Source organism: Anabrus simplex, chromosome 5, assembly GCF_040414725.1.
Source record: "Anabrus simplex isolate iqAnaSimp1 chromosome 5, ASM4041472v1, whole genome shotgun sequence".
NCBI classification, from domain to species: domain Eukaryota; kingdom Metazoa; phylum Arthropoda; class Insecta; order Orthoptera; family Tettigoniidae; genus Anabrus; species Anabrus simplex.
Window position 1 is genome coordinate 435,868,694 of NC_090269.1, and position 25,889 is coordinate 435,894,582.

Here is a 25,889-nt window from a genome sequence, read left to right on the forward strand (position 1 = left end):
GCTCTGTAACGGCGGACCATAAGTCCACACAGGGTTTTAAGTATTTTCACGTCAATTTCGCCTCCTAACTTTAACCTTTCATTTTTACCAAAGGCCAGGTAGTATGGGCACTTGTTTCCCCTGTTAAAGTCAATTTCATTCTTTTACTTTTAACGTAAACCAGACTGTTGAGCATATAAGAGAGTGTTTACTGTTAGGATTTGTTAAAAGTAGGTAGGTGCCTTAATAGGCCTGGAACTTGTAATTTTGGAGAATAATCCCCTAGGAATTAATTGTGTAGACTTAAGACGCTCGTCCTTCTGGTGTAAAATTTGGGAAATCCGTCTCCTTGACTGTTGGTTGAAAGGAGCAGCAGTGCTCATGTAAATTTGTAATTAGGGAGCTTCAAGCTCATATTGTTAAATTATTGTTATCTGTTTATTTTAAAATTGTTATTGAAGCTTGCGAGCTAAACTCTTGCACCTGCTTAATTCTTTGAAATTTGAAAAGGAACAAAGATACAAGGAAGAAATAAAAAAATAAGTTTTAAATTAATCTTCCTTCTTTTATGTATCCACCCATTCATGCCCGCACCTTCTTTCACCTCTGTGTTCCATGGTATCCCCGGAATAATAATAATAATAATAATAATAATAATAATAATAATAATAATAATAATAATAAGTAACTCATTTTACATCGAAATGGCAAGCAATGAAGTCCATAAAAATGTTTCATTCTTGCTCTGGCTCTTTAGGTGCCAATGAGATAGGCGATTTGGCAACTGCGCCTACAGTACACATGAGAACAGCGATGTGAGGCGAGGTTGTCATATTTTGTCCCCCGGTGTAACAGATCTGGGAATAAGATGGATGTCTAGAGTATGAGCCTCTGTCATGGAGTGTATTACTGTACAGTCCAAGAGAGTGATTCAAATAATTGTGACTTTATCTCTATCAAAGTCTGACGGTTCTGACAATTATTGCAGTCCCAACACTCTTGTTAATTGACCCAGTACGGAACCATCAATGTCTCCTGAGGCCAAACCGAACCATCAAAGCATTATCAGGAAAACCAAAATTTAATTATATACGCAGATAACACCGTAATTGTATGCGACACCATTGAAGGTCTTCAAGGACTGCTCAGTAGATAAACGTGAATACCACAGAAAACAAGTTTATGGTATTTAGGTGAAACAACCGTGAAGGTGCTTCAATTTCATTAAATATTCAAAACACTGAATAAGTAAGTCAGTTCACATAAATTGACAGCACCAGAACAGACAATGAGGACCATGAAAAAGAGGCTTCATACGCCATGTTGAGATTTCCAGATCATCTTTCCAAAAGACTATGTGCTGATAATTTACACCAAAAGCTGTTGGGATGTTACGTCTGATCAACACTGCTTTATGGAGTAGAGACCTCCTCTATGAAGAGATTAGAGGACCCTGAAATGTGGTGACATAAGAATAGCCTGGGCAGATTTCGAAGGGTACAGACCTCTGCACATGCCTATGGGGGTATTTAGGGGGTGTCGTAAGGATGTTAAGGAGAGGGCATACAAGTATCTGGTAAGGACCCAACTAGAGTATGGTTCCAGTATAATGGACCCTCACCAGAATTACTTGATTCGAGAACTTGAAAAAATCCAAAGCAAAGCAGTTCGACTTGTTCTGGGTGATTTTTGACAAAACATTAGCGTAATGAAAATGTTGCAAAGTTAGGGCTGGTAAGACTTGGGAGAAAGGAGTCGAGCTGTCAGTGGAGATATGGCGTGGAATGACATTAGTAGACGAATAAGTGTGTGTGGCGTTGTTAAAAGTAGGAACTATCACAATATGAAAACAGAGTTGCAATTCATGAGGAGAAATTGGGGAAAATATTCGTTTATAGGAAGGGGAGTTAGGGAATGGAATAACTTACTAAGGGAGATGTTCACTAATTTTCCAGATTCTTTGCAATTATTTAAGAGAAGACTAGTTAAACAACACATAAGGAATTTGCCACCTGGTCGACTGCGGCGATTTATTTATTTATTTATTTATTTATTTATTTATTTATTTATTTATTTATTTATTTATTTATTTATTTATTTATTTATTGATTGATTGATTGATTGATTGATTGATTGATTGATTGATTGATTGATTGATTGATTGATTGATTGATTGATTGATTGATTGATTGATTGATTGATTGATTGAATTGTTAATGAGAGCTAGAGTTGGGCGTGAGCTGGCAAACATCATAAAAGCCAAGGAAGCATCACATCTAGGTCATATTCTACGAGGTAGGAAGTACGGGCTTCATATTACAAGGAAAGAAAAGCGAGCAGCTGGTCGTGGCTCTATAAACAACACCGAACAACTCTTCAAGTTAGCTAAAGAAGGAGGCGGTCCGGTCCTCCTGATGTTGGCGATCACTTGAAGAAGATTTCAAGAACATCGCTTGCCTAATTTAGGTATGAGGAATAACACAGCTGTGTTGTAATGCGCGGTTTATCTGGAGACTTCACTAACATCATCAGATGTCAGAAGGTACTATTTATCATGTGGCTGACAAGTTGCCGTGACCTCGAGGAATGGAGCCCAGAATAGTGATGATGGTTCAATGACCCTTGCTACAGCACGTGTGGACTTAGGTCACTTCACGGTCACATTCGGCAAGCTCCATTTCATAATATCACACAGCTTTGAGACACACGGAAGTGCACGGAGATGTCACATTTAAACATGTTGGACATGCAACTGGTGCCGGCCCCGCGATCTGTCTCTCACCCAGAGGCCCCGGGTTCGATTCCCGGCCAGAATAGGTATTTTTACCTGAATATGAGGGCTGGTTCTAGGTCCACTTAGTCTACGTGATTACCATTGAGTGTGATACCAGTGTGATACTGGCCCCGGTCAAGAAAGCCAAGAATAGCGGCCGAGAAGATTCCTCGTGCAGACCACATGACACCTCGTAGACAAGCTCCTCCATGGCGCTTGGTTTAGAAATGCCAGTGACCTCAACTGGGATCGAATCCTCTATGCTGAGGACAGAACAGGCTCGTAAATCCTAGAGGTCACACTCCATACACGATGAACCTTAGGGGGAGTATAAATGGCCACTTCGTTGAAAATGTTCCGGAAAGTTCATAAAGTTATTTTTTCGTCCCACTAACTACTGGCGATTTTCGGAGACGCTGAGGTGACGGAATGTTGTCCCGCAGGAGTTCTTTACGTGCCAGTAAATCTACCGACACGAGGCTCACGTACTTCATTTTTGCTCCGCACTGAAGTGCAATAATAAGAAATAAATTGCTGTGATAACTGAAACATATGTACAGAAGACAAAGACAATTTTCCAGGAATAAGACTAAAATACATATAATAACAAAAATTATGGTTGTGATCTTCTTGTCATAATATGGTGCCCTTACGTTGAGTTGAGACCTCTTTACCTAACCTAACCCAGCTTAAAGACCCGTTATGACAAGAAGATCCCAGCCTTAGTTATCACATGAACATTTTAATTTTTATTTGGCTGAAGATGGCACTAAGTGGCTGGAACTAGTCCCAAGAATGATGTAATATTATTTACTTGATATATTGCATTGAGGTGAGGAACCTCTTGTCAATTTATTTCTTATACTTACACCTTCAAATACTACAGGACTGAGCCAGGATCGAACTTGTCATTTGGGCTCAGAAGGCCAGCGCCTCTACCGTCTGAGCCACTCAGCCCGGCGAAAAAGCTTACTTTTTATGCGGAAACATTAACTGGAATTTGCTGGACGATTTCTTAAATTTGGTTGAATGGAAGAATATTTAATTTAATTTTAATTATCTGCATAGGGTGTTTATAGGATTTCATAACCCATTGGACAATTAAAAATTAATAACTTAAGAACCATAACCTAGAAGGCTACGGTTTGATTTAAATTGTAGTGAAAACCCAGTAGTGGTGATTGGGAATTAGAATTGGGGGTACGGAAAAATGTATAGGCAAGAAAACTACCAGCGTTCTATGGGATACAGTGGACGGAGGTAGACAACAAAACAGGAAAAAGAAGGATGCTCTCTGAGCGACCTTCGACAGAGACGTAAAGGTTAACTGTTTCCCAACTTACGTGCAGTAATAACAGTTTGTTTTTGAGATTTCGATTCAATACTACACAATAAAACTTTCATCAAGAGAACTATTACATTACAATGAAATGAAAGTACGGCCTTGTTATACAATAAAAAAGCCATTTAGTATTTGACTACACACTAACTGACCGAGACTCCCAGACTGGCAAATGCGCGCGGCAAGCGGGTGAATCATAACTCAGTGTCCATGACTTTGAAAAAAAAAACAACCTTGTTTTCCTTCCTTACAGAACACGCTACAATTGCGATTACCGTCTGATGGCACAAACTTGCGCCAAGCCCCAAGCTTGGAGGATAAGGAAGGCACTGGAAGGGTTAATTACTGCTGAGCTATTGTGAGCGAAATGAAGCCGTGTCGCAATAACGTGAACACTACCGTAGCAACCAGCGAAGTGAACGTTCCTCCCCTCTCAGACATGCTGCAGATTGGGGTAAGCACATAAATGGAATTGTAAATAAAGGGTACAGATATCTGCACATGGTTATGAGGGTGTTTAGGGTTAGTAGTAAGGATGTAAAGGAGAGGGCGTGTAATACTCTGATAGGACCCCAAATAGAGTATGGTTGCAGTGTATGGGACCCTCCCCAGGATTACTTGATTCAAGAACTGGAAAAAATTCAAAGAAAATCAGCGCGATTTGTTCTGGATGATTTCCGACAAAAGAGTAACGTTACACAAATTTGCAAAGTTTGAGCTGGGAAGACTTAGGTGAAAGGAGACGAGCTGCTCGACTAAGTGGTATGTTCGGAGCTGTTAGTGGAGAGATGACGTGGAAGGACATTACTAGACGAATAAATCTGAGTGGTGTTTTTAAAAGTAGGAAGGATCGCAATATGAAGATAAAGTTGGAATTCAAGAGGACATATTGGGGAAAATATTCGTTCATAGGAAGGAGAGTTAGGGATTGGAATAACTTACCAAGGGAGATGTTCAATGAATTTCCAATTTCTTTGAAATGAGTTCAGAAATGACTAGGAAAGCTACAGCCACCTGGGCAACTGCCCTAAATGCAGATCAGTAATGATTGACATGAAACTCATTTAGTGCGTCACTAAAGTTCATTGCCACCAGTTAGTCTCCGCTACTTGCTATGCGGATCGGTTTGTTGCTTGTGCGTATTTCCGCTAAGTATTGTTTTAATATTTACAGAATTATTCGAAAGAACTAGATGATATACAATAGCATTTGTATAATTCTTGTTAATAACTGCCAGTTTTGGGTGGCTAAAATGGAAGACAAGTCCAATTTTTCTGCGGAATGTACGGCGGGGGGGGGGGGGGAGTTGACTGGTGCCACTACTATGGAAATCTTTCTGCATAAGTTTGTAGGACGGGCATAACAGCTGAGATTCGTGTTTGTGTTTTGCATACGATATTATTACCATGACGTGTGTAATGTCTTCATTGTTCGTGTTGTTTTGGATCTTGTGTCTTAACCTATGATTCCGGACAAATACTCCGTTTTCTCAGGAACTGTAAACATAAGCTGCATGCGCCTATCTCAGTTCTCAATAAACATCAGTTCCGTCCGCGGATATTCTCGTGAAATGTGGAGCCGTTCTGGAACTCAAGGTGGCAGTGTTTAGTCTACTGTAAGTTCTGCATATGAACAAGTTAATTGTGACGACGAATGTTTGTACCTGTTAGTCGTGCCGCACCTACAAGCTGCGAGACGCAGATAATACAGCCAGTCACAATCGAGTTAAGGAGTTTTCATAACAATGGCAGGCCCACTTTCCTACTCGCAGAAAATTGAATTGTGGTCTTATCATTTTGACAGGCCCATCTTCCTAATGCCACTCACATAATTATAATAGCAGACCATTTTGCTTACTGCCAGTCATAATCCAGTTGGGGAATTTTGCTTATAATGGCGGGCACTATTATCTACAGCCAGACACAATCGAGTGGGGAAGTTTCGACAAACATTGCACCCTTCCTTGCCTTCTGTCAGACGTTCACTCCGAGATTAACTGCTCCTAAACGAAAGCTCATATCCACAAACGGACTGCGCCATCAGAGGTTGCTTTTAGTGGTCTACATGGTTGATTCCAAGAAATTTTTTCTTACCTCCGCTATTTATCCGTTAGACTTCAAAGAGCCTGCGTCCGCTTTATACTGAACATCCCAACATTTGACTACATAACTCCGGCTTTCCATGAGCTAAACTGGCTTGAACTAAACCAGCGCTGTAGCTATCATTCGTTGCTTCTACTGCACAAAATAATATACAGGCAGATATCGTCGTATCTGACACATTCTTTCCAGTTTCTCTGGACCAATCATAACATCTCGACCAGAGCTGCATCTAACCTAACTCTTAAAATATTAAATGACGCATCCACCCTCTAGAATAATTCTTTTGTTGTCAGTACAATTCGAACATGGAACTCGTTGCCCGGGGACCTAAAAGCCACCCTATCTGAACCGGTATTTAGAAAGAAATGTCGGCAGCGGTACTTGGACGGATCAACATGAGTGTAAATACATGAATTGTATCTTCCTGTTTTGTCGTTTCCTTCTAAGATTTACTGAATTTATTTTTATTGATCCATTAGGACAATTTTCATTATCCTGGGTTATTTCATACAAGTTTCTTTCTTTCCTTTAATGTGTTGTTATAACTATGTGTAAAACTTAATATTATAGTGAGTGTGTGTGTGTGTGATATAAGCACATTAAAACACAAAGTTTGGAAGAATAGCAGACTTTATAGCCTGAGTCACGCCATGTAAATAAAGGAATAATAATAATAATAATAATAATAATAATAATAATAATAATAATAATAATTGTACCGGGAGGTACACCTCTACGCCGCACGTTTAAATCTTGCGCCAATTGGAACTCCTCTACTGGAGGAACACTGAACATAAAACTGGACCTACTTAAACCTTTCCTCTGAAGATGTCACTGTGTGAATTTCGACTTGTTTTTGTTTACTATTTATCAAGAAGTTTGGACATTTTCTCATAGATGTCACTGCCGAAAAACTATGATTATGTACCCTGGTGCGAAATGAAGGAACTTTCTTGAAGAAATTTTGTACTCATAAGTTTTTTGTCTTTAATAAATTTCGTTCATTCTTTTGTGGGTTGGCAATATTTAGCTTTTCCTTCCGCCCGTTTTGAAGTTAGCCAATCAAGAATTTCTGTAATTAATTTCCCACCAATCACAGGTTTCTTCTTCGATTTGGTGTGTAACTTTAAGCGATCCAATAAAATTAAGTGGGTGTGGCTGTTTTATTCATGAAAGGTCTCGAACTTTCCCCGAGGGTATAAAAACTGCTGATTTCCGTGTCTCTCCGCCACTTGATCAACATCTAACCTAGTGTATGGACGTGTAGAAGGAGGCGGGAAGCGCCTCTTTCATCAGGCAGCAGCTCTTCAGTAAGGTAATGGCCGTTTGACATCTTTATTTTCTTGCTAGCTCAGCAGTTTAACCCGCGGGAAAGGTCCGAAACTTTTACCATGTAACCTACTGTTCTGCAATGTAAATGTTGCCGGCTTATGTAAATATCTTTAACTGTAAATCGGGGATAAAGAGTGCTTTACCCTCTCGAACTCCCCTTCATTTTGATTTGAGGGACTACGTTTTGGTAACTGATTTTCTTCTCTTCCCTGATGTTTAAATTTCTTTCTTATACGGGTCACGTCCATAGTTTGGGAATAGCTCCTGTTTCATCGGCCTAATGCCTTTTTGGTTTTAAGTAGTTTCATGTAGGAGTGCAAATTCACGCCTCCATTCCTTTGTATTTCGGGCCGTTTACTTAATCTGTTCTTTTTCTGCTAAGGCCCAGTAGGTTGGGTACAAGATACCCCTGTTTAATTTTGTAAGTTGTGTCTTGATGGCAATTAATTGTAAAATATGGTATTGCCTTGAACAGGCTGGAAAAACTGACAGCGTGTCTGCTCTTGTCTAGTGTTGTTTGGATGCCTCTGGGAGGCTTGACATTGCAAAGGGGGGGGGGAGCAAGTGCTCCATATTATTAGGGGATTTCTGCCCTTGATACAAGTTGGGTTTTCAGCTAGGAAGTCAAAAATCGTAAAACTAAGGGCTTGCAGCCTAAATGTGTTAAAAGTTTAAAATCTTGAATTTTTGTTTTCTTCTACTTCTTGTTTATAATTTGCTATGTAATTGTTATTTCACGAAGTGAGAATTTGTTAACTTGTTGCTCTTCAAAAATATAACCTTCCATTTCAGTTTAAATTCTTTCTTGACAAAGCAGTTAGACCCATTCACCCCTGGCACCTTCCTTCACCTCTGCGTTCCCCAATCCACGGTAACAAGTGGTAGCAGAGCGTGGTTTCAATGGGTCTTAATTAAGCCCCTTTTGACGGCTAAAGATAATTTATGATTTGTACTCTAACAATTTTCTCAGTCGCTGGAATTTTCTTTTCAAATTTCTAAATTTGTCAATCTTTTGCCATCATGTCCGGCCCTCGTGAAGTCCTCCATCCCGGCTATTTGCGCAAGGAGGAATTGATTTATGAATTAACCATTAGAAATGTTCAATCTGGAGGCACGGTTGAGGCCGATACCACCAAGCTTAAGGATTCCCTTGATTTGCCGATTAGTATCCCAACCTTGGGAGAGAAAGATATTGATGACGCCCTCTCCACGATCACGGACAACACTACTGAGCTAGCATCTGTAGTTAGTTTTTTGAAGTGAGTGTTCCATCTCCAAATCAACTTAAACGTGTGCAAGCTAGACTGTTCCATTTTTACCATAGAGTTAGTGATCTATTGTCTCTTAAGTTAAACGACGTTCCGGCTAAGGAGGCTAGTGCTCTTGTTGAACACCTTTCTAAAATGTCCAGTAAGGTTAATCAATTGTTATTTGGGTCTGCTACTCCCAAAACCGACCAAGCCCCTGTGGTATACATAGCTAATGAGGAGGAATTATCCCAAGGGTGAAGAAGGTAGAAAATATGTGGCTACTCAACAGACTTCTGGCCCATTAGGAAATGAATCTGAGCGTCGTACCTCAATTCCATCATTCGTTTTGAATAATACAGTCTCTGAAACAGCTTCTGCGCCCCCTAGGCCTTTACCTATTATGTCATCTGGGTTCAGTAGTTTGCCTCATCCTTTAACGATGTTGCTTAGGGGAAATTCTAAGTTTTCCATTAATTCCACTAACAACGTAATTGCATTCTTAAGGTTTGTAGTTGAGTTTCAGGATCACGCTCTTGTGTTTTCGCTTTCCCCTTCTCAAATTCTCCAGATTATTTACCCTTACTCCATAGGCGTCCTCTCGGAAAAGATAGTTAGGGCCATCACTGAGCAATCTTCCATTGAAGACTTCCATACACACCTTCTGGCAAACTTCATTCCCGCTCGAGCAAGGTCTTTATTAATTCAAAAGTATGATTACAGAGTACAGCGACTGGATGAAAATCTTGCCGACTTCATCCAGGACATTAAATGCTCTTCACTTCCCAGAAGATCAAATTGTACAGGCAATTGTGGAAGTGATTTCACCACTCTACAGGTCATATCTGTGTTTTGCATCGCGTCCTCACGCCTTTGTGGAGTTAGAAGCTATGGCTGTGTCAGCCGAAGGAGTTAGGTATGCCGATACCTTACGTGTCGCTAAGGAGCCCTCTCCGCTTTTGAGTAATCTTCGGCCTCCACCTCGCCGAAGTTCCTCAACCCGCAAATGTTATGCTTGTGGGTCGGCAGATCATCTACGGAATAAATGTCCTTTGATTAAACCAAACGGGACAAAGAATGGAGCAGGGTCATCCCAAGGCTGTTTTAAATGCGGCTCGTTTTCCCATATCGCCAAGAATTGCCCTAATGCTAATAGCACACCCCCCTGCTCAACTTCTGGTGCAACCTTCACCAACCGAAATAACCAAAAGTGACTAGTGGCATCGGCTGAGTCGGCGTGCTCACTTTCTTCAGGCTCAGCCCCTGGTAAACCCGAAGAAAGGTCAGGAAAACGTCAGGGATCGTCCACTTTATCATTCGGAGGTCCCAAAGAATGTCTTAAGATTGCAGCGGACACCCCCGCCCTTGTGCCATTTCTCAAAATTGAGTTGAATAATGAACCGATTACTGCTCTATTAGACTCTGGGAGTGTGTGTTCCATTATTTCGGCTGAATGGTATTACAAATAAAAGTCTGTCTGTAAATTTTCTGATTATGGTTCCTCTTCGGTTCAATGCGTTTCGGCTAATTCTTCTCCATTAGAAATTTTAGGTTTCATCTTTGCTAAAATTAGGATTGCAAAATTTACTTGGAAAGCTAAACTGCTTGTGGCTAAGCATTTGTCTTGCCCCATTATATTGGGAGCGGATTTCATGTCTTTTACTGGTCTAGTGCTCGACATTCAGAGCAAGTCGTGCACTTTCAAGTTTGCCAATAATTGTAAAATTCCCTTGTTAAAATGTAATTCTGTGTCATGTTCATCTGTTTCGCCTACCCAGGATGAGATATTGTTAGACCTTAAGACATCCACCTGAGAAGCAGGCTGAGAGTATTCGTAAGTTGTGTCAGTCGTTTCCCGATGTTTTCTCTGATACTCTTGGTGTTACTGACCTTATCGAATACAAGATTGAAGTTACGGATTCAATCCCTGTTAGATTTCCACCTTATAGGCTATCTCCTCCTAAAATGAAGGCTCTGAGGGAGATCATAGATCAAATGCTAAAAGATTATATTATTCGACCCTCTAAGTCGGAGTATTCATCGCCTATTTTCCTAGTTCCGAAACCCCAAGGTGGCTTCAGGCCTGTGATTGATTATAGGGCTTTAAATCGGAAGGTGGTGTTACAATGTTACAATCTGTGCCTCTCCCTGACCTTCACTCCTGTTTCTCATGGTTTCGGAAAGCTAAGTTCTTCACCATCTTAGACCTTAATCAGGCGTATAATCAGATCCCTCTAGCTGAGGAATCAAAACATCTAACAGCTTTTGCCACGGATTGGAACTTGTATGAGTACAACCGCGTGCCTTTAGGGCTCCCCACGGGAGCAGCTGTGCTTACCAGACTACTGACATCAAGTTTGAATATTTATACCATTATCTCGACGATGTCGTCGTATTTTCTGAGACCTTTGAGGAACACCTAGATCATCTGAAAGAGGTTCTTAATCGCCTTCGTAAGGCAGGGTTAACTGTGAAGTTGTCTAAGGTTGTTTTTGCTAAGCCTTCCATGTCATTCCTAGGGCATATCGTGTCGTCCGATGGTGTTGCTGTCGATCATTCTAGAACGCAGGCCATCCGTGATTTCAAACCTCCTAAGAACATCAAAGGTATTGCCAGGTTCATCGGCATGGAGAATTTCTTCAGGAAATTTATTCCTAACTTCGCTAACAGAGCGGCGCCCTTGAACTTACTCCGTAGGAAAGGCCTCAGATTTGAGTGGGGGCCTTCACAACAAGCCGCTTTCGAAGACCTGAAATTAGCTCTTTGTAACGCCCCTGTCCTTGCTATGCCTGATTTCTCGAAGAAATTCATCGTCCAAATCGACGCGTCGTCGTCGGCCGTGGATGCAGTCCTTCTTCAAGAGACTGAACTCGGAAGGTGACCCATCGCCTATGCATCTAGGACATTATCGGCTCAAGAAGCCAAGTATTCCATCTATGAACTTGAAGGTTTGGCAGTCTTATTTGCACTAGAAAAGTTCCACCTCTATCTGGAACACGTCAAGTTCGACTTGGAAACAGATAACCGAGCCTTAAGTTGGGTCTTAGCTAGGCCGCGTCGTACTGGTCGTATAGCCCGCTGGGCCATCAGAATTTCTGCCTTCCAGTTTGACGTTAGGCATATTAGAGGATCGGAAAATGATGTTGCGGATGGATTAAGCCGCATGTTCGCTCATGATGTGGTGACCTCTGAACAGGAAGACAGTTCTTCGCTGCCCGAGTCCATAACCCCTAGTGTAAATGCCAATCTAACTGATACCCCCATGTTGTTTAGAGATATTGTAAAACATCAACGCGAAGATCCAGTGCTGGCCCCTATTATGGAAACCCTTTCTTCTGGGGAACATGTCGTCCCTTATGTATTGAGGAATGGTGTTTTATGTTGCCCGTCGGGGCATGATAAGAAGATGAAAATTGTGGTTCCAGCTGTTCTTGTACCCATGATCTTCAAGTACTACCATGAGACCCCATTAGGGGGGCATTTAGGCATCTTCAAAACATGAGAAAAGATCCGAGAAATGTTCATTTGGAAAGGTATGGATGGTGAAATTCGTGAATTGGTAAAAGCTTGTAAATCTCGTTGGCTTAGTAAACCCACATTGTCCACTAAGTTAGATCTATTGTCTTCTCATCAAACGTCGCGCCCCATGGAACGCCTCTTTATCGACTTCGTAGAACCCTTCCCCCAATCAAAGGGGAATGCCAACAAATTTATTCTCGTGTGTGTAGATGGATTCACAAGATTTTCCTGGTTATTTCCGACTAAGCTGGCTACCGCTCAGTCCATAATTTCTTGTTTAAATACCATCTTTGCTTCTTTTGGTCCATGCCAATATGTGGTTTCCGATAATGCTAGAGCCTTTACCTCAAATCTCTTCCGTAAATTCTGTTTTGACCTGTCTATATCACACGTAACTACTTCAGAGTATTATCCTCAACCATCTCTGGCTGAGCGGGTCAATCGTAATCTGAGATCGGCGCCCATTACGTTTCATCATGATGATCATTCCAGGTGGGATACATCCCTGCATTGGTTGTCCTTCGCTTTGAATTCTGCGGTTCATGAATCTCATAAGTTCACTCCAGCTTCCTTGATGTTTAAATTTGTACCCAACACGCCGCTCTCTAACCTTTGGGTTCTTAGTGAAATTCTACCAGAGACAATAGATCCCGATAATATCAGAGGTCTGTGGAAGAAGGCCAAGGCCAATCTTAAAGTTTCTCATGAAAAGGTTAGGGAAAGATATGATCGAGGACGGAGGCCCACCAATCTAAAAGTAGGAGGTCAAGTCATGGTTAAAAACTTTTCTCCCGCGGGCAAGCTTGCTCCCAGATTTCATGGGCCGTGCATCATGTTAGATTTCCTGACACCTGTCACATTATTAGTGAGCAATCCAGCAACCGAGAGGATCGTTAGGGTCCATATCTCTCAAGTAAAACCTGTATAATTCGTTCGTTGTTTGTTCTTAGCCACTAAACAGTTTCTGGAACTTTGAAGGTTATATTTTCTCTAAATCGTAGGACTTTTGCTCTTTTGTTGTGTTGTCTGATCTGTATACAAATGCACGACCTTTCCCTCCGGTTTTCTTGCTGTCTATTCCCTTGTGGCCATTACCAAGCCCCCGCCTCCTGTAAATCCACCCTAGTGGCTGATTGCCTTCCTCCACGCCGCTGACACCTCATCCTCTCCCAATAGTGATCGTACCCTAAAAGCACAAGTTTCCAACAACACTTTGCTGTCGCCGAGATATTACTGTTTCATTGTCCCCGCAGCCGTTCGTCGCCGTACCTCCACTGAGGTGGGGTACGGGCCCACTCCACTCCCGTGTTGTCAACCTGTGTACGGCCCGCCGGAGTCCATCTCCCGGCAAAGGCTGAGGTGCAGCGCACCTACCGCCAACTCATCTGGGGACTGTACGTGTATCTTTGATCTGCGACGTCCTTCACCACGACTACCCCTCTCATAGAAGAGGGAGAGGTGTATCTAAGGGTACTTGAGGGGTCCTGGCGACCTCATCTGGACATCGGCAGCGGCGGCTGGTCTTGCCGTCAAAATTATCGACATGTATTTGGCATTCTACGGCAACAAAGACACTATAAGGCCGGAATTTAACTAGTTATCTACTTCAAAAAACTTTGACATTTTTTAAATTAACGTTCTTCAAAATTCTCCTACCAATCAACGTTATTCTTCAACTATAAATGTCTCGTCCCTGTTCTTCCACAAATCTATTTGCAAGGAATTAGAAATTTTCTTCAACTAATGAGAACTAAAAAAAAATCTTCTGTGTCACCCCTTGGAAGGACATTTGGGGGGGGTGAGGTCTGTACCGGGAGGTACTCCTCTACGACGCACGTTTAAATCTTGCGCCAATTGGAACTCCTCTACTGGAGAAACACTGAACATAAAACAGGACCTACTTAAACCTTTCCTCTGAAGATGTCACTGTGTGAATTTCGACTTGTTTTTGTTTACTATTTATCAAGAAGTTTGGACATTTTCTCATAGATGTCACTGCCGAAAAACTATGATTATGCACCCTGGTGCGAAGTAAAGGAACTTTCTTGAAGAAATTTTGTACTCATAGGTTTTTTGTCTTTAATATTTTTCGTTCATTCTTTTGTGGGTTGACAAAATTTAGCTATTCCTTCCGTCTGTTTTGAAGTAAGCCAATCAAGAATTTCTGTAATTAATTTCCCACCAATCACAGGTTTCTTCTTCGATTTGGTGTGTAACTTTAAGCGATCCAATAAAATTAAGTGGATGTGGCTGTTTTATTCATGAAAGGTCTCAAACTTTCCCCGAGGGTATAAAAACTGCTGATTTTCGTGTCTCTCGGCCACTTGATCAACATCTAACCTAGTGTATGGATGTGTAGCAGGAGGCGGGAAGCGCCTCTTTCATCAGGCAGCAGCTCTTCAGTAAGGTAATGGCCGTTTAACATCTTTATTTTCTTGCTAGCTCAGCAGTTTAATCCGCGGGAAAGGTCCAAAACTTATACCATGTAACCTGCTTTTCTGCAATGTAAATTTTGCCGGCTTATGTAAATATCTTTAACTGTAAATCGGGGATAAAGAGTGCTTTACCCTCTCGAGCTCCCCTTCATTTTGATTTGAGAGACTACGTTTTGGTAACTGATTTTCTTCTCTTCCCTAATGTTTAAACTTCTTTCTTATACGCGTCACCTCCATAGTTTGGGAATAGCCCCTGTTTCATCGGTCTAATGCCTTTTTGGTTTTAAGAAGTTTCATGTAGGAGTGCAAATTCACGCCTTCGTTCCTTTGTATTTCGGGCCATTTACTTAACCTGTTCTTTTTCTGCTAAGGCCCAGTAGGTTGGGTACAAGATACCCCTGTTTAATTTTGTAAGTTGTGTCTTGATGGCAATTAATTGTTAAATTTGGTATTGCCTTGAACAGGCTGGAAAAACTGAGAGCGTGTCTGCTCTTTTCTAGTGTTGTTTGGATGCCTCTGGGAGGCTTGACATTGCAAGGGGGTGGGGAGCAAGTGCTCCATGTTATTAGGGGATTTCTGCCCTTGATACAAGTTGGGTTTTGAGGTAGGAACTCAAAAATTGTAAAACTAAGGGCTTGCAGCCGAAATGTGTCAAAAATTTAAAATCTTTAAATTTTGTTTTCTTCTACTTCTTGTTTTTAATTTCCAATGTAATTGTTATTTCACGAAGTGAGAATTTGTTAACTTGTTGCTTTTGAAAAATATAACCTTCCATTTCAGTTTAAATTCTTTCTTGACAAAGTAGTTAGACCCATTCACCCTTGGCACCTTCCTTCACCTCTGCGTTCCCCAAACCATGGTAATAATAATAATAATAATAATAATAATAATAATAATAATAATAATAATAATAATAATAATAATAATAATAATAACAGACTGAGTTAGGAACTTTGAACAGGGTGAAATCTGGATACAGTTTTCACACATTGCTTTCATTTTCGCATAATTATGTGGCAGCTGGAATTTTAATATTTAGGTCGCATAATGCCACAGCTTCTGCCAATGTGCAGACTGAATTTGATGGTACCGAGCTCGATAGCTGCAGTCGCTTAAGTGTGGCCAGTATCCAGTATTCGGGAGATATTAGGTTCGAACCCCACTGTCGGCAGCCCTGAAAATGTTTTTCCGTGGTCTCCCATTTTCACACCAGACAAATGCTGGGGCTGTACCTTAATTAAGGCCACAGCCGCTTCCTTCCCACTCCTAGCCCCTTCCTGTCACATTGTCGCCGTAAGACCTATCTGTGTCGGTGCGACGTAAAGCAACTAGCAAAAAAAAATGATGATTATACAGTTTCTTTTTTCTTTTACACTTTTGCTTTATGTCGCATGGACACAGATATGTCTTACAGCGACGCTTGAATTCAAGGAAAAATCAGGAATATTTCGATTACCACCGGGAATATCTTGGTCAAGCGTCAGACAAAACTTTGTGGACAGTGATAAATAATCTTACAAAAAAGATGGGGAAAATAATAGAATTCTGGGTAAATCAGGTGAGCGCCTAATACAGCAGATCCCACAAAATTACTGGAAAGAATATTTAGAAAATGTTGATATAAAAGGAAATTTTCTCTTAACGCCTCGAATATTCAAGTTCATATGGAGGAGGTCAATGTCAATGAAATTACGATTGAGAAAGTGGAAAGCATAGCAAATAAACTCCGTTTTCAAACAGCAGGACGAATAGAGGAAATTAAACCTGAAATTGTGAAATATAGTGAGAAGGCAGAGATGAAGTTACTTCAGAGAATAATGAGATTAAAATGGAATGTTAGTAATATATTGTGTTTAGTCCGCTCCACGGCTAAATGGTTAGCGTGCTGGCCTTTGGTCACAGGGGTCCCGGGTTCGATTCCAGGCAGGGTAGGAAATTTTAACCATCGTTGGTTAATTTCGCTGGCACGGGGGTTGGGTATATGTGTCGTCTTAATGATCATTGCATCCTGATCACGACGCACAGGTCGCCTACTTGCGTCAAATCAATAGACCGCACCTGGCGAGCCCAGCATGTCCTCGGACACTCCAGGCACTAAAAGCCATACGCCATATCATTTTTACCTTGTGTTTGAAGAAAATTACTAATTGCACTTACGCATAAGCAAGGGAACAGGATTGACACAACTATCGAAGTATTTCACTCATCAGCCTACAGGGCAAGGTGTTCACTGGCAGGCTGGGATAAATGGCTGAGAGCAAGTTAGACGAAAGCCGGTGTTATTTCAGACTATAGAGATTCTCTTAGGATCAGATTTTCAGTATGCATCTGATAAATGAAAATGCTATAAGAGGAACAGGCAGCTATGTTCATGTTTAGTACATGTAGAGAAGGCATATAGCAGAGAACCGGGGGAAAAGATGTTCGTCGTACTAGGGCATTATTAAATTACGTGTAGATTATCAAAAGGAAACAATGACATTTATATTCACCATTGTCTTCATGCTAGAATGAGTTGTTGGTTGAATGTGGTTTCAAGAGTTAGATAAGATTGTAATATTTGACCCTTGATGATCATAGTTTACATGAATCATCTACTGAAGAGAATGAAGTGGCAGGGAGGGATTCAGTTAGGTGAAAATATGATAAGCAATTTGACATATACCGACGACTTCGTCGACTGTGCTGAAAGCCTGCAGTCTAATATCTTGGAACTTAAAAATAGGAGCAGTGATGATATGAAATTTAGTCTTTCCGAGACTAAAGTAATACATTTTACGGAAATACGTTAGAGAAATATATGTCAGGCTGAGAATACAAAAATGGAACGGATAACTCATTTACGATATTATGCATGTGTATTATCCGAATACGATAGTATTGTAAGCTAGATTGAATCAAGGTCCAACAAAGCTCATGCAGTGAGCTCGCAGTTGCAATCACATGTATTCTGGAAGATCGTCATCTCCCAGATGAAACTATCTATAAACCATTTGTTTTCGGACCACATTTTCTATACAGGAGTGAATTTCGGGTGGACTCGGAATATCTAATTCATAAGCCAGCAGTATAGAAAATGCAAATTGAGAATCAGATGGGAACAATGGCAGGAGGGAAATCGAAATGAGACGAAGGCTAAACTAGGACTGACCTTTATGGATAAAGGTGTACCCATAAAGCAGCTTTGGTGGTGTGGTCATGTTAAGTGAATGGAGGACGTAGACTATCTAGGGGCATAATGGACTCTGTCATGCTGGCTAAGAGAAGCAGAGAGAGCCCGAGACGACGTCGTTTATACTCAATGATTTAAATATAAAATGTGTGGAACTAATAGAGGCTATAAATCTGTCCACATCACCTTAACCACTGCGATGGGGAACATACAATAGGCAGAGCAAATGGAGCATGTCATGATAAGTTTCTTATTTGCAGCATCGGTAATGAAAGGAATTATATGACTTCCCCCCCATATTGGCCGGCCGAAACAGCAACATTCTGGTTCGACAAGTGTCTTAGATTCTTGTATGGTTACCGTTAAACGAACCTCGGAATTTGAAAAGATAATTTCATCAGAATTATCTGGTGTAAGTAGTCCTACAATGATGTTTACAACGTTCCTAACGGTAACATCATTTTCTTCTATAGAAACATAAATGTTATTTTCACGTGCACATAATCTCAGTTTGATAGCAAATTTTCATAGTATTTCGATAGATAGTATTTTCATAATGTAGTTGGACATGGAGACCTATCTCAGGTGTTTTGAACGAATTGCAGGTAGGTGCATATGATATTTCTAAACAAATCGTGACAGAACTCTGAGGCCACGATGCCTAAATTCAGCTTGCTTATTCCACGGAATGGTTACTCACAGATGCAAGGTCTGTTGTGTGTTTTGCACTGAGACATTGTCATAACGTTATATCCTGAATTACTACATGATGCAACCAACATTCAATATTTTCTCCATTCCCATAAAATGTTTCTGGATATATCCCTTCTAAAAGGTTTCGGTGAGATACTTTCGACATTACCACAATTCCTCTTGCTACGGAACACACTGCACTGAGTAACGTCCGCCTACATCGCTGTCACGCAAACAACCAATTGTATAGCTTTGCGAAACTTGTCAAAGGATGACATCGCAGGTAACGTTATATGCTGTGGTCCTAAATGTAACCGAGGTTACAGTTTTTGGGCACTCTCCATTAACATTTTTAGACGTGGCAACTCACCGTTTAAATCTGTGTTACTGGGAATTTATTTCCCATTTGTCTTGTACTACTATTTGCTATGTGACTTGTTCTCACATTTTAAATTATAATATCCACTTCGCATTTGAGCGCTAAGCTTCTGTTTCTCAATACTTCATTGTGTATCTCTTCAAATCTGCGCGTGAAGCGTTGGTTCGTTCCTCCTTTGTGCTGCTCTCTGCGGCAGCGGGTCTAACCTCGTTGGCGCTGTGTCTGGCCAATTAGCGCGTGGCTCCATGCCCTGGGCTTGCAACGACTATTTGTAAGCTTGTGTCGGCCATCACGTTCTGTTCTGGCGCGATGGGAGAAGGTGGTGTTCTGAGAAGGCACCGCGTCCTGGTTTTGGTCTAGATCATGGATCCCGCATGACTGCACTAATTTGAGGATGTTATCAACCTGTGAACATTTTTCTTTTGTTGTCGTCCTCGAATTCTCTTCTGATTTGGTGTGAGTATTGAGTATCTTCTAATAAGCCACACCTATGTTGAGTATGTGGGAACAGGTTTTAACATAATAGGATTTGAGGGATGATCCACCATTCAACACAACGTAAAATATTTGAAGTTTGTTAAGCGAAGACCGGTTTCGACTCCCTGGGAGTCATCATCAGTTCATGAAGAATAATTAAATCAAAGGGAATCTGATAACAATCAACAGGAGAATTGCCTAAATACATATCAATTGGTTGACATAAGGCATAATGCCAAACTTACATACACAATGAAAATTGCCTAAATATATGTGACAAATATGTGTATGAAATATGCCTAATTAGGCATAGTTGTGACAATTTTAGCGTTTCTTTTCCTTTCTTTCGGTCGGACGGCCACGATTAAAATTAATTTTCCTAACCTGTCAATTTAACACTGATTCTAAATACTTTAATCACTACACATACGAGGACGATATTTCTCTTTTGCGATTTTAATTTAAACTTGTCTTCAGAATATAAAATTACTTATCTCTTCTTAAAAGGGTGTTTTTTCTTTCGTTAACTCTTTCCAACAATCGTACCATACCAGGATATGCATAGATCCACGGGTAATTAGTGACACCCTGACCTGCTTAAGGTAAGTCTCATACCTGTTTCCTTTTGGGGTGTTTTGTGCTCCATAGGGTGTTTTAACTTTTGCTTGCTCATTGACGGTACCAGGCTAGTGCACTGCGTGGTAACAGAGCAGGTAATTTTCTGTAATGTTGGTACCGCCTGCTCATAGATACCTGAATATCACTTGCATCTCTCTTTCTTTTGATCTCCTCCCTGTACGGTATCAATTTTTTGAGGGGTTAAAAAAGGGGGGTAAATAATTGTTAAATATCATGTGAAAAGAACTGCATTTATCTTGTTTAAACATTTAACTATATGTTTCATGTACTTTCATCATGGTGCGAAGGCTCAATTAATCTACGAACTAGCCATTCGTGATACTGAACCTGCTGGTACTGTTGCTGTGTGCGTATCGCTTTTACCTTCCTGTGTTCAGGTGCCCATTAATCTCTCCTCGCTTGACAAGAACAAAGTTGGTGAATCCTTGCACGCTATTAATTCTGCTTTAAGACAAAGTAGTAGGGGAATTTATCGAACAAGCCCCTAAAAGACCACATAACAATAGGCTAAAGGCTAGGGTATACCACTATTTAGGGCGTGTTCAGGACCTTTTGTCAATTAAACCCGAAGCTGAATTTATTAGCGAATGTACTCATATGTTCACCCTTTCCTCTAGCATCTCTGCCGAATTGGATTGAATGATAGCCCGTAGAGAAATGGAGAACATATCTATTGTTGGAAGGGGAAGCGGTTCTAATCCTAGTTCTGATGATAGTCCGAACATATTGTGTCCCCTCCCGGTAATCAAGGCCAATGTTGTATATCTACGCCTGTCTTAGAAAGTCCTTTGTCTCCGTTAAGTGCCACCCCTTCCCATAACTCCCTAACAAAACTGATTCACGGAGTCATGAATGACTCTGTAAACCCAATAGAAGGCATTAGATTTGTAAGATATTTAGTTGAGATGACTGGATCAGGAAGTGAATACTCTGTTGATGATCTAAGAATTTTTCGTATAGTGTCCCCACATTGCGAAGGTATTCTAAAGAGGAAAATTTCAGAAGCTATCTCGTTGAACCTGAAGATATATGAATTCCATGAATTAGTCCTTTCTAAATTCATCCTCTTCTCTAGCTCTCCAAGGCTTGTTCCCGCAACATTGTTTCAGGACCCAATTTCTCCATGAAAACCTAGCTTCATTCTTGACCTCGGTTTTTCTATAAGCTCTTTACAATTTTTGTAGGCGAGGAAGATATGGTTGCTCGGATATTGAAAGGAATATCACCCTCCTATCGGTCATACCTTTCGTTAACTAAGTACCCTACTAATTTTGTGGAGTTAGAAGTTTCTTGCTCCTTCGCTGAAGATGTGAAGCATGGGGACGAGTCCAGACCCATCCTCCTCCTGCTAATTCTATGTGTCCGGTTCCCTCTCAGTTATCCAATTGTGTTAATATTAACAAGTGCTTTCATTGCGGGTACAGGGACCACCTTAAGAATGCACGTCTTTTGGTAAGTCGAAATGCTAGTATTTGTTGCTATTTGCGTGGGTCTAGGAAACACCTCGGAAAGAACTGCCCAACTTCTTCTCAAGAACGTGCTGAAATTAGGTGTATTACTGCTAATGGGAACAAGATGGAAATTCTAGGATCAGTAAAACTTAGAATTGGTGATTTTACCTGGAAAATTCCATGTTTAGTGACTTCTAATCTCTCTTGCGATATGATTCTGGTTATTATTTTCTTGTCTGGTGTAGGAACAGTCTTGGACCTTCAAGGTAGAATTTTTTTAAAAATTTTGCCCTAATCGTAAATTTAATTTGGTAGATGTTCTCGTCCATGATTGTGATATAACTTGTGCTGCTGAGCTTACCCCGGAAGATTTTTTTTTGCTAGGGGTTTTACGTCGCACCGACACAGATAGGTCTTATGGCGACGATGGGATAGGAATGGCCTAGGAGTTGGAAGGAAGCGGCCGCGGCCTTAATTAAGGTACAGCCCCAGCATTTGCCTGGTGTGAAAATGGGAAACCACGGAAAACCATCTTCAGGGCTGCCGATAGTGGGATTCGAACCTACTATCTCCCGGATGCAAGCTCACAGCCGCGCGCCTCTACGCGCACGGCCAACTCGCCCGGTACCCCGGAAGAGAGTAGTGACAATGATTATTTAGAATTTAATCATCTGCCTAAAGGCGAAGCTGAACAATTGCGTGTTCTGTGTAGACAGTTTCCTGAAATGTTTTCTAACAAATTGGGCTTGACTAATGTTCTCGAATACCAGACTGAATTATCTGACCACCATCCTGTCAGATCTCCCCCTTACCGCCTTTCTCCCCCCCACATGATTGAATAAAGAAAGGGATCACCTTAAGTCGAAATTCTAGTATTTGTTGCTATTTATGTGAGTCTAGGAAACACCTCAGGAAGAACTAGCCAGCTTCTTCTCAAAACGTGCCCAATGTTAAAAGATGGAGTTATTAGGCCTTCTACTTCCCCATATGCCTCACCACATTTTCTTGTTCCTAAACCATCTGGTGGATTCAGAGGTGTAGTTGACTACAGTTCTCACAACCGTAAGATCTTCCTCCAATCTATCACGTTTCCTGATTTGCATACCTGTTTCGGGTGGTTCTCCGTTGGTAAGTTCTTTACTGTACTAGATATCAATCAGGCGTATTGCCAGATTCCTCCATCCAAGCAATCCATACTTCTGACTGCATGCATCACCGATAGGAATTTGGATGCATTTTTGAGACTTCCCTTCGGTCTGTCGTGTGGAGCGGCCATCCTTATCCGGTTGCTCGATTCCATCTTCTCTGATAATAAGTTTAAATTTGTGTTCAATTATTTGGATGATCTGTTCATATTCTCTGCAAGCTTCGAGGAACATTTGGAACATGTTCGTGAATTCCTTGAACGTTTGAGGGGCGCTCACCTCACAATGAAGCTGTCCAAGGTCGCATTTGCAAAGCCTAGGGTGTCGTTTTAGGGCACATTGTCACTTCTGAACGAGTCTCAGTTGATCATACTCGCACCCAGGCCATCAGGGAATAGCCCGCTTATTGTAATGGTTAAAATCTTTAGAAAATGTATAACCAACATTGTTGAGATCGCTGCTCCTCTAAACCATCTAACGCGTAGGACGTTAAATACAACTGGGATCGTCCTCAGCAAGAGACGTTTGAGGCATTAAAATTCGCTCGCATGAATGCCCGTCTTAACCATTCCGAACTTCAATAGATGCTCCATTGTTCAAACCGTCGCCTCGTGTAAGGCAATCGCTGGTGTACTACTCCAGAAGTATGAAGAAGGACGTGGACTGTTGCTTATGTGTCCAGAATCTTGACTAGTTTAGAGAAAAAATATTCTGTGTATGAATTGGAGTGTCTCGTTGTGATGTTCGCCTTCGAAAAATTCCGTTCGTACACCGCACATGTAAATTTTGATTTTGAGACCAAAAATCAGGCTCTGTCGTGGGTGTTGAATCGTCCTAAATGAACTGGAAGACTACCTAGATGGGATCTCCGAATATCTTCATTGAGCTTTAATGTCAAGCTCATTAGGGGATCAGAGATCGTCATTGCTGAGTGTCTGAGCTGGATCTTCAATGGAGATAATAATGATGAAAAGTCTGACGTAGGAACCCTTGAAGAGGCTAGTATTGTTGGCGTTGTTGCCATTCTTTCTGATCTCCGCTGTTTGTAACATTAGCTCAGTGATCATCAGAAATTAGACCCGGTGCTGAAGGAAATTGTGGATGAAATTAAATCAGGAATTCTGGTCAAACCTTACTCGTTATCTAAGCTCTGTTGTAAAGCCCGTATGACAGTAATCTCAAAACTGTTGCTCCAAAGGTCATTGTACCTATGATCTTTCAATATTATCACTCTTCTCCCCTCGGTGCTTATTTGGGTGTCTTCAAAACTAGACAAATGATTAAGCAATTATTTATCTGGAAGCGAATGGTCCAAGACATTAGGGACATGGTCAAAAACTGTAATACGTGTGCTATTAGCAAACCTTGTGGGAATTCGAATTTGGTTTTCTGTCTTATTTTCAAGCATCTCGTCCCATGGAGAGGCTAGTTATAGAATACGTGGGTCAACCCCCACGGTCTTCTCTAGGGAACACTCATATTTTAGTATGTATTGATGCGTTCTATAGTTTCTGTTGGATTTTTACTACAAGATCAGCTAATTCCCGCTCCATTATCAACTGCTTTAACTCTATTTTTGCATATTTTGGTCCCCCTAGTTCCTAGTCTCAGATAATGCCAGTGCCTTCACTAGCTATTTATTTAAGAAGTACCTGAGTGGATTGTGAAGGATGAAGAGGCATTTGAAGTCCGCTCTTATTGCGTATCATCATGACAACTAAATCAAGTGGGATTGTTGTTTACACTGGCCATCTCATGCTTTTAATTCTGCTTCTCATGGACCGCGTGATGAAACTCCTATGTCACTCATGTTTTGTTATACCCTCTTTTCTCCGACGTCCAACGTGCTTCACATTGAAGATCTTCTACCTGATCTATCTCAACCTAATGGTGTTGGAAAAATTTGCTGTGAAGATAGGAAAAAGTTGGCTGTATCATATGAGAAAGTTACGTAAAGGTACAATGAAAGTGTAAAACCCGCTAAGTTGACAGTAGGCGATCAGGTCTTCATCAAACGCTACCCCAGTAGTAAGGTTATCAACAAATTTTCATCCAAGTTTGCCCCTAGATATCAAGCGACTTGTACTATTTTACAATTCGTGTCTATTCGGTATCTATGTTGGTGAGTGATCACATCGCCAAGCGGATTAGACGGGTCCATCTGACCCAGATTATACCTGGTCAATGAGTGGTTGCCTGTTATATTCTAAATTTTTGACTCTAACATTTGTTTCTTTGATTCTGCTGCAGTGTAAAGGGTTTTCGTCTCAAAACGTCCTCGCTTGGTCAATGTCAGGTTGGGTTGTACTTATGTTTGTGGTCTGTATTCTGTTATTGTTTTGGATTCCATGAGTTATTCTCTTTTCGTCAGTTGTGCATGTAAATGAGACTATCTACCATTTTAAAGTGTTTCTTGTTGTTGTGTGTTCAACTTGTGCTGGCTTATCGACGGTATCAGGCCAGTGCAGTGAGTGAACTTGTGCGATCGGTGATGTGCGTAGGAATCTGATCTGAGAAGTTATCTCCTTTTGACTTTCAAGTTGATCGTTTCCCTAGTGTTGTGTTTTGAGGTTTGGGATAAGTTATAGTGGTATGTCTATTTGCGGTCCTGATAGTGACATCTGTGAGGCATGTGCATGAGGATTCTGTCTATTCCTTTTACTTCTGAAGTTGTTCATGCTCTCCAGTGGTGTGATGTGAAATTGTGGAGATGTTTTGAGTTCGTGATACATCACCTTTAGTTTCTCATTGTCCTGGTAGTCTAGATGTTGGTAAAATTGTATCTCTGCAACTCCTGTGAATTTAATTTGTTGAAAAGAGTCTTGAGTTGTCAACCCTTATGTACTAACCTTACCTATTCTTCTGACGTCTCGATTCATTGTTGGTTTCGGTTTACCGCAGTTTCATTTAATTTTACCTGCCGCTCTATGGTGTCACTCGGATGCTATCCTAGTTATCCTCTGTGGTAAATTTTGACTTCCTAGTTGATCTGTGTTGTTAAAACTAGTAGGTATGTGATTACTAGCTAAACTTACGGTCAGTACTCAGGTTTTAGCCTGCTTGTAGAGTATGGGATCTTCAAGTTAGGTTGCTTCCTTCTTCTACACTGTCTTTGAACTCTTCGATCCGGCGAGAAGCATCTCTTTCGTTTATGTATTTTATCTTGACGTATTTTTCCATTGGAAATGGGTACCTATGTGGCTG